The sequence below is a fragment of the Thermobia domestica genome, chromosome 2 (assembly GCF_964235325.1).
Source record: "Thermobia domestica chromosome 2, izTheDome1.hap1.1, whole genome shotgun sequence".
NCBI lineage: Eukaryota > Metazoa > Arthropoda > Insecta > Zygentoma > Lepismatidae > Thermobia > Thermobia domestica.
In genome coordinates, this window is record NC_137455.1 from 222330190 (window position 1) to 222352184 (window position 21995).

The 21995-nt window shown below is 35.7% G+C and overlaps 1 protein-coding gene across 4 annotated transcripts in view; it reads right to left on the minus strand.

The window, feature by feature from the left end:
- LOC145678382 (uncharacterized) overlaps nt 1–21995 on the minus strand; it is a 290653-nt gene that overhangs the window by 210193 nt on the left and 58465 nt on the right. The window contains exons 1-2 of one of the 4 annotated variants that reach the window (XM_081748458.1): nt 17695–17795; nt 923–1004 (exon numbers count right to left, since the gene is read on the minus strand). The exons of 1 other annotated variant lie outside the window; for it this stretch is intronic. The gene's annotated coding sequence lies outside the window, so the exon portion shown is untranslated. Of the gene's footprint in view, nt 1–922; nt 1005–9184; nt 9284–17694; nt 17799–21995 lie in introns of those variants that run through there. 2 more of the 4 variants (XM_081748456.1, XM_081748459.1) reach the window with 2 other exon arrangements.

Genomic DNA, 21995 nt, shown 5'->3' on the forward strand with positions numbered 1-21995 from the left:
GAACTGTGAATTAACGCAATTTCTTTCGACATTTAATTTGCATATCCATACAGGTGGCTTAACCTAATCACATTTTAAAATGAACTGCCAACATTGACCAGTTGGTCAACCCAGCTCACAACTAGAATATTTGGTCTCTGAGAGTTTTCTCCACGCGTCGATTTAGCGAATACGCTCGTGAAATTTGCCATTTAAGTAAGGTAAGCCATTTGTGAGTGGTATGAGAAAAGTGTTTGTGATGAACCCCCAAATATATGATACAAAATAAAGGGCTATTATGTCCCGAAATATGAAGTGTAATTTTGTTTGTGGAAGTAGTCAAGTGTCTATATCCATATCAGTGTTTAATGTTGTGATGGTTTTTCTTTTAATGTTCTGTATATAATACACATAGTGTATTTAATAAATAAGCATAGTGTCATTTTATTTAATGTGTTTTCGTTGCATGTGTGAATGATATTTTTGTGTGTCGCAGTCTAAGCGATCATCTGTATGTCCGTGAGGATTTTGAGAGGAGATATCCGAACCTCTCTGTGCTTGATGCTCATCTCATTGTTGAGACCTGTGGGCGATCCGGGCAAAGTTCTGCAATCCCTTTTTGGAAATGTTTAATGTCTTAAACATTTAAGTTTAGATCTGAAAATACTCGTTGTTGGGACAGCAGGGAGACAGATCCAGAAAGCGGTTACACTCCATTTTGAGATTAATCTCCATTGTTCGTAGCGTCTTGCCCAATTTATCAATGTTATTGTAATTCGCTGTGTGCATAGTGTATTATTTCATTATGTTCTACATTCGAGTGGAGAGAACAGAACGTTGATCACACATGAGCAAGAAAATGGTTGAAATTAACTGAATATTTCAAATTTGGAGCAATTGAAGGCAATAAGGTTTAAATGATTGTTTCCATTCGTGGACTTACTTCAATTTGCTGTTATTCTCATCATTCGAGTAGTCCTTCCTTATCCACAGGACAAGGCCTAGCATATCACACTGAGCATGGACTGAAATAGAAATTTAAACACATTAGAAATTTGAGACCTGCAGAAATTCAAATCCGGGCAGCCTGGATAAAGAATCAACGCGATAACTACTCACCTCCGCCGATCACTTACTTGTAGTTGCCCAAAAAGTGTTAGCTAGTTGAAAATTTTTCATGTAATACTAGTCCAGATACTAAGCCCATAGGCGGTGGTACGTGGGGACTCAGGTCTCTTCAGACCCCCAAATTGCTTTAGGACTGTAAAAGGTACCGAAACTGGTATCATTATTTATGAATATCGAAGTTTCCATGGTACTCATACTGCAATATCGACATCCCGAAATACTGAATCACACCGAAAATACCAAACCATACTGCAAAACGAAAATATCGAATCATACCGAAATATCGATGACAGCGAAACATAGAACTATACTGAAAACCGAAAATATGGAACCATACCGAAAACTGAAATTCCTAAAATGCTGAATTATGCAGAAAACAAAATAATGAAACATCCCGAAATATGGAAATACCGAGCGATACCTTAACAATCTTTTTTTACATTTTTTTCTTATTTTCTCTCTTTTAAAAGCAGAAATCTATCTTTTCTCTACTTTACGTACAAGTATATTATAGATCCATACTCACTATCGTTCGTATTATATTATTATCTTTCTTGCATCTCTAAATCAAAACTAAAATTTCCTCTCCTACATTACTGGTTTATATATTTTAGAGACTGATTTAATTGATCTTTATAGTCTTTCGTTTTTACTCAAATTTATGTAACGCTACCAATTTCTAGTTATACTTTATTAATCGTCGTTGTTGCGTATTTTAATTTGATGGTCTTGTCTTCTTTCATTATTTTCGGTTTTTTAGTACTTGATATCGTTTGATTTTTTAAATTTTTTTGGTAATTTATGGTATTTCTTGGTTGGTTAGTTGTATTGATTTTTAGCCTCCCTTTTAGCATCAACAGTATATAAAATGTGGGCCTACAGTTTAACGTGAGATCTGATCCACATGGGTCCCTACCGGGAATGAATCCGGAATTTTCGAGCACAAGGCGCGTAGAATAAACACAGGGCACCTAGAGAGCTCTTACGAGGGTGAGTAAACGCCATATTTTTTAATGTCAAGCGCATATCAAAAATTTGCGTTATATTTATCCGACATAGACGTGGGACGTGAAAGATTTCACTGTGCAACAGTGAATTATTTACTGAAATGTATCCTTTATTGGTTTTTTGGGCGCTGAACATGAAACTGACAATAAAAATGTGCTCCGGCTAATATTTACTTGTAATTACACAATTTACATGTTACATATAACGCTATAATAATGAAATTGTAATAGTCACAAAATGCTGAAATGATTACGGAAATAAAAATAGCTATTCTTTATAATTTCTTGGAGGCTGAACAATAAAATGACAATGATAATATGCTCCTATCTCAGATTTAGTGGTAATGCATAATTTACCTTTTGCATATAACGCTATTATATTGAAATTGTAAAAATAAAAGTCACCAAACTTTGAAATGATTACGTAAATAGAAATATCCGTCCCTTATAATTTTTTGGGTACTAAACACGAAAACCACAATAAATACATATTCCGAATTCAGATTTAGTACTAATTACATAATTTGCATTTTGCATATAACGCTATAATAATGAAACCCTAAAGGTAAAAGTAACAAACATTAACAGTATATGTTTTAAACACTCCGTCTATTTGCTTGTTTCTTGTGAGGAACATCTGAAGCATCTCTTGGAATGATCTAGCAGAAATTCGCTAGCATTGAAACTGATCACTTTCCATCGCAGAAATGTCTTGGTGAAATCGCTCTCCTTGTTTGTCAATGAAAGATCCACAACTCGCTTGAAAGACATCAAGTTGGGAATGGAGAAAGTGCATTTTGAGTGACATATTAGATCCAAGTTTCTCGTAGGCAGATAGCAATTCTTCTACTAATTCTTTGCAATTTTCTACTCGGTGGTTGCCCAAGAATCTGGTACAAACATTGCATAAACAATTTCACGCATAGAGCTCATCAGCACTGAGAATAGATTCAAACACCTCGTCTTGTAATAGCTTGCGTATTTGCGAATCAATAAAGACTCCCTGCTTAATTTTTTCTGTACTTAGACGTGGAAACTTTTGGCACAAGCTTTTGAACAACTCGTACAACAAACGTGGAGAGCCCATGATTTATCCTGGTCTCCAACACGACACCCAAATATGCTCCTCGCACTGCAGCAGTCAATGGCAGCTTCCTGGAACCACAAATCACGTCTGCACATATGTAGCGCACACTGTCCACCGAAGTTTTACAAACGCGGGGCATTCATTGGTGCACTTTCCTTGAATCACTGACACTTCGCAATGAAAACAATATGTACAACAGCGATAACATCCTCATTCACTACTTTCAAACTGCTGGTTCACCAATAACACAAACAATCTGTCAAACTACTGCTTCAAGCACGCCACGAATACGATTAGAGACGTTAACTGGAGCTTGTTGCTACTTGCAATCACTGCCTCACGTTATTCATGAGACGCTCGCACTATCTGTTGATAATGTAAAACGTTGCCAAGTCGAATATGCAGCAAATACTTGTCAAGAACGACACTTTGTACCGTATAAAATAAAAATTTCAAATAATGTACTTATAATGTCCGATAGCATTATATGCAAAATATAAAACGCTAACTTACTCAGAAACCTCAGCCAGCAGAGAATTTTAAGAGTGATTTTCGCGTTCTGTGGTCAAATATCAATTAAAAAACCGGCTACTTTCGTTTCCGTAAAAAGGGTCAATCCATACAAAGTGGTCCAGAGGTGGTTTCTCGACCATATCCGAAAATTATAAAAATTTGAGTGTGATGAACCTTGTGTATGAGAAGGTCAATACATCATTCAAGTTTTTGTATGTACAAGTGTTCCTGAATGGTGGCCATATTTGTTGTCGGTGGTGTGCCATATTTTGCATTTGCAAGCGTTTACGAAAATTACAGTTGCTCAGGACGTATGAATAAGACGGACAAAAAACAAAACGAATGTTTAGACGAATGTTTACAGGAGAGGCTGCGGTACACGAAAAGTATAAACTTTTGCGTCTAAATAAATTTGCAGGGTTGCAAACCAATATATGAAATCACCAGAGAAACTACAGGAAATTACACTTTTAAAGGGGCTGTATCTTGGAACTGCATAAAGTGGGGGGGTCATAAGTTTTGTGCAGAATACTATTGCATGTAAAGAGTCTGCAGAAATATCCACAGTTATGATACTACTGGCATCGTAGATTTATGAGGGGTCCTAAAGTTGAAGTTTGTGATTATGATGCCATTTCTGGGGCGTAATATTTCAGGAGGGCAAAGTGCTAAAAATTGTTGCTTATGCCACAAAGTAATTCTGTATGTGAATAAACTATTACAAAAAAAAAAAAAAAAACATTACACAGAGAAACAAGTGAGGACATGGTAAAAACGCGAAGAATGCACGTACGCGACGATGGTTGTAACCCGGAAAAATTAAATGTTTGGATATGTTTCATGCTAGATGTCAAAAAATATGCATGGTGCAGCAATTAAGCCCGGTTTTCTTAGTTTTCAGTTGTGTAAAAGCTTGCGAGTAGCACTTGTTTCATCTTTCTAGCTTCATGATCATTGCGACGTTTAGATTATATGGTAAGGGAGTTAGCTCCCCTTGCTCCCACGACACACATCGTCGAACTGGACCGCAGTATTAAGGCATTTAATGTATCATTAAAGTATCATTGAAATCCAATCAGAGTTATGGAAGTTAATATGTTCATGAAGTTGCGTTTTATAGGATAGTCTTTGGCTAGGTGGGGACTCCGCTCCCAGACCCCCGCGTTTGTTCAGACTACAGCTACGAATCTATAAAACCTACGATTCTATCAAATTTCAAGTTTTTTTTTTTCGTACTTCAACTATCTAAAGGATAAGATTTTGTGTCACAAGAAAACACCCAGTTAAATAAAACACCCATCGGAATTACTTCATCCCCCCAATAGATAACTTAAAATCTAAAAATATTCACTTTTGGCAATTTTCCTGTTGGTTAGCTTCGGAAGTATACAAGCATGCCAAATTTCATCATTCTAATCCTGCCGAAAGTGCTAAATATTATGGGATGTAAAAGATGTCCCATATAAATAACACTGAGAAGACTTTTCAGTTCCCCATAAAACCTTTCTACGGTTGGACTTTTATATTTCGGGTGATTTACTTAAGTATCGATAACAGAAACGTACAAGCATATCAAATTTCAAGTTTTCATTCCAATTCCAAGTACCTAAAATATGAGATTATAAGTCCATGAAGGCCTCATTTAGATAACATAGAGAATTTCTGCATCCCCCTTTAGACCCTCTAAAAATTAAAAATATTAACTTTTGGCAATTTTTGTGGGCTAGTAATTGAAAGCTACAACCGTGCTAAATTTCAACTTTCCCCGTCAACCGGAAGAAACCCTTTAATTCATGTCAGTTCATGTAGTTTTATATATAGTTAGGATAGATCTAACGCAACCTCTTGAACTTCCGTAACTGGGATTGGATTTCAATGTCACTTTGCTGATACATTAAGTGTCTTAATACTGCGGTCCAGTTCGACGATGGGTGTCGTGGATGCAAGGGAAGCAACCTCCTTAATATATAGATGTGACAGTGATCATGGAGCTAGAAAGATGAAACAAACACCACTCGCAAGCTTTTACACAACTGAACACTTATAAAACCGGGCTTAATTGCTGCACCATGCATAGTTTTTGAGATCTAGCATGGAACTTAATCAAAACATTTATTTTTTTCCGGGTTACAACCATCGTCACTCACGTTTTCTTCGCGTTTTTACCATGTCCTCACGTTTTTCTCTGTGTAATATCAATCATGACTTTTTTTTGCAATAGTTTATTCACATACAGAATTACTTTGTGGCATAAGCAACAATTCTTAGCACTTCCTAATATATTACGCCCCAAAAATAGCATCATAATCACAAACTTCAACTTTAGGACCCCCCATAAATCTACGATACCAGTAGTATCATAGCTATGGATATTTCTGCAGACTCTTTACATGCAATAGTACTCAGCACAAAACTTATGAATCCCCGCTTTATGCCGTTCCAAAATACAGCCCCTTTAAAAGTGTAATTTTCTTTAGTTCTTCTGGTGATTTCATATATTGGTTTGCAACCCTGCCTATTTAATTAGACGCAAAAGTTTATATTCTTCGTATACCTCAGTCTCTTCTGTAAACATTCGTTTTTGTTTCTTTTTCGTCTGATTCGTACGTCCTGAGCAACTGTAGTCTTTGTAAACGCTTGCAAATGTAAAAATTGGCACTCGATCGACAACAAAGATGGCCGCCACTTAGGAATACTTGCACGTACGAAAACGTGAATGACGTTATTGACCTTCCCATACACACACTCAAATTTTTATAATTTTCGGAGATGGTCGAGCAACCATTTTCACCATTTTTGAGCCACTTCAGATGGATTGACCCAAAAATAAAAAGTGAAAAAAATGTTGAATAGTTCTTATCAGGAAGTCGCGATCGGAAAGAGGGATTGCCGCCGGAGGGAGTCGGCACGACGATCTACTTGTTCAAAGTTGCCGAACTTTTGCCAAGGCGGCAAGCGGTCGAAAATCGTAAAATAGAATGCCCTTTGCCGACTCTTTGCCGACCACCAGAGTCGGCACAACAGTCGGAAAGGCCTCTTTCCAACCCTCTGCCGACTCCTTATGCCGGCCTCTTTTTGACGGCGGCGCCGACGCATTTAATGCTCATTTCCGGCTGTTTGCCGACTGCTCAGCAAGGCAACTATTCGTCGCCGTCGAAAATCGCGCGCAAAGACTTCGGTGTCCGGCGCCGGCAATCCAACCACGTCATCTGGTCGGCATGGACAAATTGTCCGACTGTAGGCGGCAGGATCCTGATGGAAGTGTTTCATAAAAATACGAGGGGAGCAAAATAACCGAAATTTTCCAATAAAAAGCATGGAATTTATTTATTTGTTTTTTGAATACTTTTTTTTTTCAAGTACAACTTTAATCCACTGCAAAATATTCTCCATTAGTACTAATCCACAAGTTCAAACATTCAATTGTTGGAAGTATCTTCCAAATTCGTTATCTTTGATACCTCCTAGCGCCGTCATGACATCGTGTTTGACTTCGTCGACATCAACCACACTTGACTTTCAAATTCCATTTCATCCGACGGAACAGGAAGAAGTCCGCGGGAGCCAAATCTGACGAATAGGGTCTATGTATTGTCTGTAACTGTGTTATTCATTGTACGACAGAATTCCACGTGACGATCCCTTGTTCTTCGATGAGAAGTCATTGCACAAACTTAGCAGTCACTGGTCCAATTCTCAAATCGTCGTTAAAAGTGTGCTGAATGGAGATCGAGAATAAATGGATAAGCCTTCGTATTGGTCAACTGCTCTGCGTCGATCTTCCCTGATGAGATCACGTATTTTAGCGATGTTACTCGGTTCGCGCATTTGAAGGACGACCAAAACAGGGCAAACCATTTTAAACCGGGCTAATCACTCGTAGACTTGTGTTTTACTGAGAGCATGTTCTTTGTAAGCTGTTTGCATCAGCACAATAATTTCCCCTGTGTTCTTTCTGAGTAAAAAAACAAAACTTCACAGTCGTGTGTTGTTCGTAAAAATCTGCCATTTCTTCGTGATACGAGTGCACTACAGACACACTCACAGAACTGCCAGAAAAACCACACACGTCATTGTCGGTTGACGCTATTTGACATATTGACTCAGGAAATGTTCTCCCGCAGCGTGCCAGCGGTGCAACCTCGTAATACAAATACACAATGCGCAGGAGCATGATTCCGATTATTTTTGGGTTTTCCTCGTATATCTGTTCTTAACGGTATTTCTCTTTTGCGATGTAAAGATATTTTTGTACTTAATACTTATCGAAATCAATATAAAAATCCCAACACCGAACAGTCCTGTCTGCAAGTTCCTTTTCTTTTGAAAGTTAAAGAAAAATAAAAAGGTGAGAAATCATTGCTGTTTTGCACTTAATTAAATTCAAACATAAATTAATTTTACTAAAATGAGTGCCTGTTCATACTAAATGTTTTCTTTTGACGATGAATCGGTTATCTTCCTTATTTTAATCCAGAAAGCATAGTTACGTTTTCTTTTCTACTTTACAAATAAACAAAAGTATATTATCTTCCTCGTATTTATAAACACATTTTGTCAGACTAACTTACGATTTTCTTTCTTTCCTTTGGAAACCCTTGTGTTCTTCTTTGGAGAAGGGGCTCTGTACACTTACTGACAAACTGGCGGTTGCAAAATATCGAACGTAGTAAATATTTATTTGAGTTAGACGTTACTTTTGATACTTTTTATCACGTTTGCCAGGCAATCCCCTTGTGAACTGGCATAGGTGCTTGCGAGAGTGAATGTGTATAGTACAGTGAAGATTTTAAGGGGCTACCTGAGAGAAAATCACTCGGAGCTACGAAATACGTCCCGGAGAATTATTCCGATCGGACTCGACCTGGAATACAAATACTTTCGCAGTACTACTTTCATTTTCAAGCAGAAGTCTTTTGAATTCATCTCTGCTACAGTTAATCACTCAAATGACATATTAGCACTTTGAGTGCTAATTACGTATATACACGGGGTGGCAAAACTTCTGGAAACTGCTTCCATAAGTTACAAATAGTTGCTTTCATTCATAATTTATTTCATCGGTTTTCCTTCATTCATTCACAGAATTAAGAATCTCGAATTATTCTCTGTATTTCATAAATCTTAATATCGCTAGATGATGCGCAAAAAATCCTTACTATTCTGCTGGTGTCTTTGTGTGAAAGCGACGTGCATGTTGTTTTACGGGAAAATGGTGAGATAATGTACGTCTGATGATGTCATACTCCTCAATTTGGAAGAGGAATTTAAAAAAGGTGCCTGTTATGTCTTTCATGCAGAAGTATTTTACATGTTTCTAATGGTTTTAGATAATTTTTGCATAGTGACAACGATACTGTTAGCAACAAACTATTGTTTTTGAAAGAATGAAAATTATTTTGGGAGCCACTGGTTATATACAAAGCGTATAAGCATATTCACATGAGAAACATCCAAGGCCTATACTTACTGCTCTGAATCCAAGGAAAACACTTTTCAGACAAAATTTACCCACGAAAGTCGCACTCCGAATTTTTCTCATTTATGAAAAGACTTCACATCACAAATCAATACACTGTAGAGAAGTGCAGATACTGAAAATATGGTGAAATGTTTAAAAAATTATCATAAACAAATACAGTAAGTAAAATATAGTACACGTGCTTATTTGTTGTCTCCATGATCTCTTATTTTTTGTAATTTTTATGCGATGCATAATTGATTTTCCAATATTGCCTTATTCTTGGAAAATGTGATACACCAAACCAAAGAGCTTTCCAGCAATGTGTGATACACAACTTTCTAGATTTCGAGATCATTTCTTTTAATTCGGGGAAAAGATCAATATTCTTGGGAAACCAAATGTTCTTATAACACAGCTTCGACCTTAAGGGAAAGGTCAAATTGGTTGAAAAAAAGAATACACATTGGAGAACACAACTTGCAACACACTCACAAAGTATAAAATTAACCTTTGCTAGGAGTATGTGGTGGCTTAGAGGTGCTTGTCTCTTTTGTGTGTGGTCCCTAGTTCTATCCCAGCTCGTGTCATATGAATTTTGTGGTGGACAAATACATTGTGCATGGGCTTTCTCGGGGTTCTCTTGTTTCCTCAAACTTTTTAAATTGCACTAGTTGATTACCATCATCACCGTTTTCCTTAGCCTCGGTGCATAATCGTAGGACATTAAACTACGAATTCATTTTAGTTTTTGAAATGTTCTATAGCAATGAATACTCTGCTTATTAAGTATCAGTTGTTCAATCAATTACGAACGAAACATTAGAACTTAACATAATAAAAAAATATAGTCCAAGTATTTACAAGTGGTGACCAAGTTACCTATTAGTAAGTTTAATCAACTTAAGTCACGTCCAGGAACCTTACTTCAAGTCACGGGTGCCCACCCCCTAATATTTAAGAAAGAACCCCGCAAAAAATACCGTTCTCTGTTCGCAGAATAGTGTGTGGAAATGCTTGTTCATATCGCTCTCCCCCCCCCCCCCCGCACCAAAAAAAAGACAAATATAATCAGTTCTTATACTCATTTACTTTGATATACATACAATTCACTTAGAAGCCTGCTTTACTTCTTGTTAACATAATCAGTCTATAACCACTTATTTCCTACTCACGTTGTGAATATTTAAAATGTTTGACTTCAGAGGTACTCATCTTCCTAAATGATACAGAAAACGAATAAAATTTCTCCCGATGAAACATGTATGCTCGTTCATATACTAGAGTTCAAACTATGTCAAATAATGAGGAAGGTTTGTACTTTATTCGTATATCATTGATACTTAAAAATAAATCACGTGATTCATTGATACATTTGAGTTAAATTCTCCTCCAAATAAGTTTGATAACAGAACCACGCCACCTGCTCGGCTAATTGCTTCCTTCATTTTATCTACATTATATTATGGAACCTTTAAAGCTGAAAGGAAACATGTTAGTGAAAGAAAAGTATACTAAATATGTATGTCAATGCATTAAAACTCTTCACGTATTAGAAAACATGTATGGTGTATGCGAAATTCGCAACAACAAATTTACAAATTGAACTTTAAAGATCAGTTATAAGAAATAAAGTTGAATAATGTTTCATGAGCTTTTATGCAAGGGTAACAGAGGAAAAAATTACACACATAGGAGACGTTACACCCTGTTTCTTCTGTTTATCCTTTTCGCTTGCTTATTTCGTTATTTGTTTTTGTAGCCCTCATAAAAGCGAAAATATACTCTCTCCGCTTGTAATACATAAAATAATTATTTGCCATACTTGCTGTTTACATTGAGCAACTACTCTTACTATTAAAATAATTTTCATTTTCATTTCTAAAAGTTTTTCTATATTTCTACGACGGAACTACTACAATTCTCATCTTTAGAGAACTTATATGAACGTATGTTACCTTACCTATATCCTCCCATATTAAATTAACGAACTGTCAAGTGAAAAATAAATTATTCTAACAACATTAAAAGATAAAGAAATAAAGTTCAGACATAAACGGTACTTATGTTCCATTAGTACAGACATTAATATTCTTGTATCTTATAGATAGTATATACAGGGTGAAACAAATTGAGTTTTACAAGCAAATTTCTCATCAAGTATACATCAGGGAAGTAAAGTGATAAGAATCAAAACTGAAGAGCATGGAGAAGCCGATAAAAAAAATATGTGAAAAACAACTGCCCCCGATGTCAACTTGAAGATTTCAAATGCAACATTGATACCTTTCGAGTGATAACTTTCGATACGTCTTGGAAAAATAACTTTGCTATTTAAAAAATGTTGATATGGAAATTGTTTCTAAGTTAGCCACCAAAAATGGATCCTGTTTCAGTTTAACTTGCATGTCTGTAGTAAGAACACGCTGATAGATAAATGATTGGAATAAAAAATTAGAATAAGCAAGTCGCATAGAGCACATCGATTGGTGTTTTTGTGGCGACCCGTAGGGGTCCACAAAATATGTACAACGAGGTTCGTACATCACTTACCGTGACATAATGATGATTAATATTCCATGCCGTTCATTCTGTTCCACACATACGTAAGCGGATATGTGTGGGTGCACGCAAATCACGTAGCATTTTTGTGATAATCGACGCATACTCACTTCGATTACGCGCCTTTATATTACCAATTGTTGTTGGTACTGTGGTCATTACAAGATCTTTAACAAAATTTCAGAGGAAAAAAATCAATTCGTTAGGCCAGTTAATAGGATCTTTATGCCTAATCCATGTATTTGGTATACGTCTGTCCAATAGGGCTCTGACCTGACGTGTGTTATGTGCGAAAGTACCAACATGTTGAAAAATGCGGCATACATATTACAAGTAAGATTTTCATCAAGGAAATATGGCCTAATAATACAATTACCCAGGATGCCACACCATACATTGAAAGACTACATTATTTATGTGGGAGTATTGATAGTCGCTGAGTTTAATTTAACATACGCACCCCTCTGGCAGCGGCCTTGTTGACACATGAACCAAGCGACCTTTACTACTTTCGTCGATTACAATGTCGTTTTCTTACGATGGATCATGAAAGTCTATCTAAAATAACATCCATTGTCGGCGGCCATTTTGAAAACAGTTTCCCATAGACATTTGTTTTCTACCAAATTTATTTCGTTTCGCAAGCTGTATTGAAGAAGGTATCACTCGACCCACATCATTTGAAACTTCCAAGTTGGCCCGAGGGGCACTTTTATCGGGCTCTCTATGCTCTTCAATTGTGCTTCTTATCACTTTACTTTCCCTGATTCATGTTTGAGGGGAATTGGCTTATAACACTCAATTTGTCTTACAGATAAAACAAGGAGTGAGTTAGAAATGTCATAAGGTGCACTGAATAAAGCATGCAACTTCTGGTTCAGAGTCTGCCCATTGTGGGACACCGGTGTATCATTTGAAAATTTTAAATGGGAAAGTATGTCGTTTTATATGCCGTTGAAAAAATAATGGAAAAGTTTTAAAAAAGCTGTTCTAGGATTTTTTCGTGTGAAACACTATTAATGAAATGGCCACCATTTAAGTATAAGATCTTTTACAGTTAGATAAAATGTCTATTACTTATAAATCGCAAATGGCTGAAGATAAAAAGATGAAATCAAAAGTGAGGAAGGGAAATATGATATGGTGCATTGAGTGGAGCTTCATGTTTGTCTCACAGTGATCCTATCAATGAGCAGTGGGGTCACGCGAAAATTTTAAACGAGAAGGTAAGATTACGAAAAATAAAGGACTATTCCTAGTTCAATTTGCGAAATTTATTTTTATACTGGGCATCTGTGTGCCATCATCTGAATTTTATTATGATATCTGCTTTTGTTATGACACTAACAGTTACTGTACAGTCAGGCACAAAAGTAGCTGAACCCTGACTGTTGTAACTCCATTAGATCAAGTCCAATACTTTTGCTGCTAGCACAACGCTTAGACAGATGCAACCCAGCTTCTACGTAATGTTTTTAAACAGTTGGTGAGCCTGCTGTATCTGTACGTATGCATACAATTCATTTGGGGTTAGAAATACTGTCTCCTTGCAAAATACTTTATAGCATTTCTTGGTTTAAAACTAATGTATACATTTTCTGCCAAATTAGCTTCTTTAATTAAGATTGCACATGAGAATATATAAACAGACAGAAGAAACCCTTCTCTTAAGGCTCGAAGCGACGCACTGTGCCTGGTAAACGTAGACAAATTCAAACATGTTTATTTTTTATCTCCGGTAGTGAGCTATTTCGATTGTTTAATTTTTTCTAAAATAGAATACGTGTAACTTTCAAATTAAGAATTTGAACAATGTAACACGGAAAGTAATGTTACTTAATTTTCTTCTTAAATGTGACAAGTTTGATCATATAAAACACTGTACTCATGGATTGTTCCTCTATAATCTATGCGATTTTGTCTTCAGAATGAAGATAAATGTTCAATAACAGAATTAATGGCATTTGAAGTGGAAATCGAGAATGAACTGCCACTTTAACATTATAATTTTATTAATAGTTTATTAAACTAGCATTTCACTGAAATTTGCTGTTTACGTCCCAATTCACCAGTTATTATTCCAAGGAATAGCTGTATTTCTTTAACTCTAAGACAACATGCATTTTGCTTTGCGAAAAAATATAGAATAGTGTAGTCATTAAAATGTCTGCCTACCAACTAGACAATGCCCATTCGAATTCTAGTATATGGGGTAACATCTTGAAATTCTATCTTGTTCCAATGAGGCTCTAAGGCTCAAGTAGCTGCTTTAAAATGAATGCTTTCGACAATGTAGAGAAATCTAGATGCCAGAGGAAGGTGTTGACTAGACATAAGTTTCGAAACCTGAGATAGTCGTGTACGTCTGGCCAATCTGTGACGCAGCAGTGGGCTTCTCGTAACCAACGCAAAACGAACAAGTTTTACAAAGAAACGGACGTACGAGATGGGTGGAATTGAACAAAACTGGTGTTCATAGAGTTCGGTTACTCATGAATGCTTGATCATATTTGACGTACAATTATTGTCCCACTCAAACAAACCATGGACAGGGACGTTCTGCATAAGATTGAAAACTAAAATTGAGGACTTATTAAATGTTCTGGAAGGTTTCTCAGATTGATTCATTGCTCATTTGAACTTTAAGCCTTCTTTTTGAATCTTCAGCTAAAGTATTCTTGCTACCCGCACAATGATTTGATTTGGATTTTGACATGTCTCAACACAGTTGCAACACTAAAAACTCAGCAGAAAGATATTTCTTTAACATCTGGAACCGTAGTGTGCCTTTTTTTTTTTTAACAAGGATTTCACTGATATCAAAATTCCCTGGAATGCAACTAAGGTCACTCCATACAACAGCATTCAAACTAAATTTGTATTTGTTAAGGGTCTTCACTACAGCGAAATTAAAGTACCGCTAATTTTAGAGTTATTCTGTAATATCTTCAAAATAAATAAAATTATTCGAAAAGCAGAAACGTAGTGAACTAGACAACACGATTTTGCATGTGATACCTTTACCACAATTCACCTAACTGTTTTTGGTATGCCGCTATTTGCAGAACTCGCAAAAAAAATGCTAAATCTATCTACAGTTACAATCGAAAGAAGATTGATTAGTTGTGATAACGGTATCACATGCAAAATGATATTGTCTAGTTCACTATGTTTCTGCTTTTCGAATAATTAATGTAGTGAAAACCCTTAAGCTATAAGAAAATCTAGAGGATAAAGTTTATTAACGTATAGACTAAATAATAATTTATGTGAGGAAATAGAATCGTCCATTTGCGAGATTTTGATTCTGGAACTCAAGTGTCTACAACATTCAATAGTAAAGGTATCAAATAGTCTAAAACGTCTTGAGCATTATGGAACGAGATAGCGTTAGTGAATCAAATCTCCGGGTATCCCATCCAGCGCATAATGTTTAAACTATTAGACAGGTGATATTTGAATCTGGTAGATATGCAAAACGTGTTGGAATTCTTATAATAAGACGAAAGGTTTTGAGCCGTGAAATTGTGTGAAATTTCCCTAAACTTCTGTGTCACTATTTTGTGTAAAATAGAGAAAGCTCTCTGCACCTGGTGTTAGCATTGGAATGGTTATTAATGATTTGGTTATCAACCAAAATGTAGAGCAGTATGGATTTAGGAAAGTTCCAAAATCCACACTGTTTTTTTATTTTAATTTATTTGTAAGCAGCAACACACAGCGATCGTGAAGTATCGGTTACTATCGTGGTGTAGAGGTCTTCACGGGCCGGAAGTTTTAGCCCGGGCCCGGAACGGTCCGTGAATTTATAATGTGAGGCACGACTCAAGTCCGAAATATGTTTTAGCTTTTAGGCCCGAGCCCGGCTCGAGCTCGTGTGATAATCAAATTAGCCAGAATTACAGAAACCTAATAATTAACGCATAGGAACTTACATGATTCAGAGAGAATAACGAAATAAAGGTAATCGTTTACACTATATGAACTCTCTAAAGAAAATTATCATTTATATAAGTCTCCCTTGGCCTCAGTTCATAAACATGGTACGCTAATTAAAGATTTCATTTTATTTCATTTATATAAATTCTCATGAAATGGAAACATGAATACTCCAAATATTTCAAACAAAATGTCGATGTATGCAAATTCTTATGCACGCGGATGTGTACAGAACTCACTCAGATAGTCACCAGAGCAGTCATTGTCATTTGCTGTAAACAAAAAGAATGGAATCCACACTCTGACTGCTCAAACTTTTCACTCACAGATAAACTAAGCATGTTTATTTCTGTTACGTTTAGTTTTTTCTCTCCACTACATAATTAGCTTTACTCTTAATTACACAATGATAATCAGATTTTTAGTGTGGGCGTCTCAAATTACAAAATTTAGATGTGCTTTAAATGTTCTCCAGAAAGAACGATCCGATAAATATATAGTTGTACAGTATATTTACAAAGTTAAGCCCGAAAAAAACGAGAAATATGGTTGTATATTTAAAAATTTACAGCCCGAACCCGAAGTGATCTATGCTTTGTAGTGCCGAGCCCGTACAGATCTCTACCTTAGTGCTAGTGGCAAGTTTCGTTTACAGACATTAGTTTGTAATATCGAAATTAGTTCCCGTATTGAAAAATGGCAGTTAATGTGACGGATGTGACATTTCGATGTTGAGATTTATAAGAACGTGTGTTGGTGAAAAGGTGTTACAACGTTCTATGGAGCCGCACAGATTTTTTTTTTAATTAAGCAAAACGTGTGGCAACAGTGGAAAGGCACTGAAATTAAAGAAATGGAGGAAGAGCTACATATTCAAGTGTGAACATCGAATTGATAGTGTCATTGGCAAAAGTCGGTAGTGAAAGGTACTTTTTTTTATCACAACTAACTTAGGTAACCTAGTGCTTTAGCGACATCATCGTTTATATGCATACCCACCGTCGCTGACGTCCCTGCTCACTATAGCTCGGATAAACCCTGCTGCATTTCTGCCCTGACTCGGTTACATAGTATGCATGCTTTTTTGTGGACACTTAGCACAGGTTCGATTGTGAATTTTACACTGTAGCTTCTCTTGCATATTTCTGGACGCAGTATTTACATAAAAAGGGCGAAGTCCTCTTATATTAATGTGTACTATTTGAGAAACACTTTGTTAGGTAGTGACAGTGAATTTCCTGCTAAATGACAAAATTTTAACCGTTTTTAGACTACAAATATTGGATCTACTATGCAGCACAAAGGCCTAGTGTTACTGCCCCGCCAGCGCCACCGGTAAGGAATTGTTGCAAAACTTGTATCACATACAAGGTACGTACTTTTATGGCATATGAAGTGTTTCTCCACTATCCTTGTTCATGAGTATACTGCCGCCACTGATATTATTGCTCACTACGGACGCACTTTGTTGATAGCGGGTAATTCCCCCCCAGCTGGGCACCTGCCCTGTTTCGGTTACATATAATTCATTGTTTTAGCGGCTATCTAGAACAGATTGGCTCATGTTTTTCACAATGTTGTTTTTATAGCATATGTCCACATACTGTATTTATACCCATAATGGATAAAACCTCCTAAAGCGTATATACACTCATCAGTGGTTATGTTTAATTGAGGGAAAGTAAATAAAAATCAAGATTTACAAGAGAAATAAGTTGATGTTACATAAGTGTAATTGATTCATATATAATTTGAGAGGTCAATGGATTAAAAATATACTGTATGGATGTGAGATATGTGAAAGGCTGTAGGAACTATTGGTGATCAGCGGAAGCGTATGTAAAAGTGAGTGGAAATTCTGGTTAAACCTAACCTAACCTAATCCAAAAATAACTTAAAATTAGTGTAATGTTAACATTTTCCTCAACCCTTCCCCTTTTTAAATACTTTCTAAAGTAATAAGAGTGAAATTCCTAGCTTCAGAAGTGTTTATATTTATAAAGAATGTAATTAGTTACCTAAACTGGAATTGCACACAAATTATTGTCTATAACTTTACTGTGCTCACGAAAATATGAAGTGAATCATTTAGTATTAAAACACTTGCAAATCGAAACAAATCGATTTTTTTATTTGACATCTTTCTCTATTTCTTCTCTTCCTCTCCTTATATGCTCTGAAAGATCCACCCTGATCATTACCACTCTAAATGTCAATTACATATGTGAATAGGTTTAGTAGACAACGAGAAAAGCCTACTACATGAAAGCACTGTTAACATGAAAGCTAATAAAGGGAAATAAGGGTGCTGGTCAAGTATAAGCACACCTCATTTTGCAAAATTTACAGCTAAAAATCAGTACTCTGCGTAGAATGACATGTTTATAAGGAAGAAATTACTGTAGGTGAAAGAACAAGATTATAAGTAATACGACTGTATTTTTATGTTTATAAGTATAGGCTTACAAGTGTAAAGTCATTCAAATGTTTTACAACGGTTAAAGTATTTCAGATTATGAAAAGATGACTGTATTAGATACATTTTTCCCCTGCACAATGTAAAAAATCTGTATTTTACCTACGTGTGATTACAGGTGTAGCGTTACTAGTGTGAAACTATTACAAATGCTGTAGGGACTCGCATCACTACCCTTGCTTACCAGCATGGGGCGCGGTAATTTTGGTAACAGTAGGTTTGATCAGGTAATTTTCTCACAAAAAACGAAGTAAACGGAATTAGAGAAAAATGATAATATGCTCTGAATATAATAGATCTAGAAATGAATATACAAACACCCGTAAAATGTAATATTAACTACAACGGAATTTCCTTTCACCGAGATTCTCTCCTCTCTCACACATATTTCGAAAGTTCATTAATAGTTTACGATTGAATTTGAAACAAATCTCTGCATATGATTGCAACTCCTATAAGGAGTCCATGATTGCTACGTAGAAGCGTAGAAGAAATTATAGGGATTGTGGATTAATTCGATCAGGCCTACGTTTTTGGTACACACCGGCGTTCTGGCCTTTGGAAGAAACGACAACAACATCAGTTTGAGCAATATGTACGCTCCTTTCCCTCTAGAAGTATGGAATGTTTACGGTGCCACACTAAAAAACGAACAGAGAACAAATAAAAAATGCGAGTCCTGGATAACAAGTTCAAACATCTGATTGGAGTGTCTTATCAGTCGATCTGGAAATTAATCCAATGTATCCAGTAAGAATAAGCCATGCTCTAGACTGCACTTTTGCAGATTGCCGTAGGACAGCGATTCTTAAAGTATACCCTGCGGAGCCCTTGGGCTCCCCGAAATCTATGATAGGGTCCCGTAACATTGTCTCTGAAGAAATCCTAATGATATTGTTAAATTTGGCATGAAAAACTACAAAAAATTATGGATTTCTTCAATTTGATTATGAAATCATTTGAACAATTTATGTGTTTTCTTCAAAGGATCTACCAATAATAACAAAATTTACAATTATGAAAAGAGTACAAATTAAGACAATTGATATTATTTTCAATTTTGCATTCCACTCATTATAATGTTTGCACAGATGGCTTGGGTCAATGAAAACTTGACATGACCCACTAACCCATCACCCACCGTGATCCATGACCCTCCGTGAACCACTCTGGCTCAAAACCCACTATGAGCCGCCACCCACCGTGACCCACTCCAACCCCTCAATACTCACCGTCATCAACTCTGGCTCATGATTCAAGCCCTCCTCTCAACTGAATAAAAAGTTTACACTTGTAATAAAACAAGGCTGTGAAATTGTCACTAATCAGAGTTTGAATTTCTACGATCAATCGCACAAACACTTCTCTGTTACAATACCGCTGGATCTGACCTATACGATATAAAATTGTAAAGTGTTTGTCATAGCCCAAATTACGATGAATTTCAATTTAGTTATCATAATAATTTAATTCGACTGTGTCTCGAAAGCCAAGTAGTAGATCCTATTCCTACAAATATCAGTATCCAAAAGTGCCTGAAATTCTTTTCTCACTTAAGATATACTCATCACAGGAAGTAAACAGAAACAAATGAAAAAGGAAGAAAACTGGAGGTCTTGAAAGCAAAAGCTACACAAATTCCTCAGTGTTCGAATGCTGTCTACAATGCAATCAGTAGAGCGGATCGATGGGTCAGAGTGGGTTATAGTGGGTCGTGGGTCGCAGTGGATCAGGTCTTAACCCACAACCTACTGACCCACTCACAATACTTGACCCACTTCATCTATGGATTTTTAAAAACAGAAAAGGGATACTAAACATCGCTACAGAAAGTGACAGAAAGCAGAAATAGTAGCCATTTTCGACCAAAAGACGAATACCTCTCTATGTTTGTTTTGTTACTTTACCAAGAATTGAGGAGAGGTACGCATGTTCAGATTTTGATATAGCTTTCTTTCGAGGAAGGAGAGTTTGGAAATGTCCAAGAATTCAATAAAACATGCAATAAGATAGTCGCTTTAACCTTGTTCCATTGCCCACTTTTTTCCGCGTCTCAATATTAGTTCCCTCAACCAAAAGCATAATTACATGTAACAAGGAAATGAATCAAAACTTTCCACACAGCGGATTAAAATATCTAGACGCTCCTGCATCTTCTTTACTGACTGAATCTCTCAGCTAACAAATTTGAGTTGCTTATCCCTTGAGCTGAACGCTTTCCTGAGCAATAAAATTCCCTTTGTTCTTCGTGTTAGCAACTGGGAATGGATGGGGAAGGATCGGTCTCTCAGCTGAAAATAATTACATGATACACAATTGTTAAAACGACTAATATGCAGCAACATTTTTCACTCTTTGAACTTTACTTACAACTCAAAGCCTAAAGTTAGTGGTGACAAGTTTTACTTGGTACAATCTGATGGGTGGATCACTCTTAAGTATCCGTTTAATTTGTTAAGAAATATTTTAAAAGTTTTGAATTTTTTCCAGTCATGGTATGAAAATTTGTTTTTAAAGTTTTAGTTTAAAAATGTTCGAAACTGAGAATTATAGCTATGACTGAATGTGTAATTTCATTGATAGAAAGTTATTCTTAGTTCAACTTGATTGGTTGTTCATTCTCAATCTTGAAATTTTTTAACACTCTCAATCCTACTGTAGTTCCGGAACGACAGGCTGTAAACTCACGTTAAATCCGAGTGTCGTTCGGGAACGACACGTCCATGTAAAATTTAAAATACCAACCAAAAATGAATTTTGTACGCTCTTTTATTTGAGAAAGTAATCTTGAGTGCTTTGTAAATTATCTATTGACGAATTTGATGCAAGAATGCCTTTCAGTCATTGTAGAAAGAGAACTAAAGAAGGTGTATCATTATTATTCATAATACTCAAGCATTATTACTTTGCAACAAACAAAGTTATTGTTTGCAATGATTTTTCAAATAGCTCTTGTTCGGAAACTGGTATCTTCTAGTAGATTGGTACTTTTTCTTTTATTTCTGAAAGTTTCAACCGTTTAGAGTAAAAACTTAAGAAGATGTGATTTTTAAAAATAACCCTTATTTTCTCCAGGACACAGGACTTGTCAATTTAAATAACCCTAGGATTGAAAGTGTTAAGTTTGAAATTGTTTGCTTAAAATTTTCAATTTAAAAATTTTTTACCACTACTTATTTTTAAATTTTTAGTTTGGAAAATTTTGATCCTGAGAATTGTATTTACAACTAATAATTGTAGTTATAACTGGAAAAATCAGGACTTTAATTTTTATTGTGAAATTTTTTGAACCTCTAGCACTGTAAGTTATTAATACAAAAATTACAATTAGAAAGCTGATATGTAATTATTAAACATATTAATACGTAAAAATAATAAATTTACACTTTGAATTTGTCATAACTCATAGTCTACGGTCGAAGCTTATTCTTGGTGCAATCTGACTAACTGATCATTTTCAAATCTCGGTTTAATTTTTTAAAATGTTTTATTTAAATATTAAATTTAAATACTTTTCGATCACGGTTCGAAAATTTTCATCGAAAATTTGTTAGGAAACTTTTGATTTGAAAATTTGTTTGAAAATTTTTAACTTGAAAACTAATAGTTCGAAGTCTTTTGTGAATCATTTTACAAGACAAATATGGATCATCCAATTTAAGGAATTATATAATTTTGAAAATTTCCAAAATTTCAGGTCAGTCTCTCTCAAAATTTCAAGAGTGAAATCATGGTAATCCTGTCCTATTCAAGAGAAGAAACCATGCATGTAATCATATATTGCAATAAAACGTAATCAGTAGGAATACATATACTTGTTCACAATTTTATGCTACTGAATAG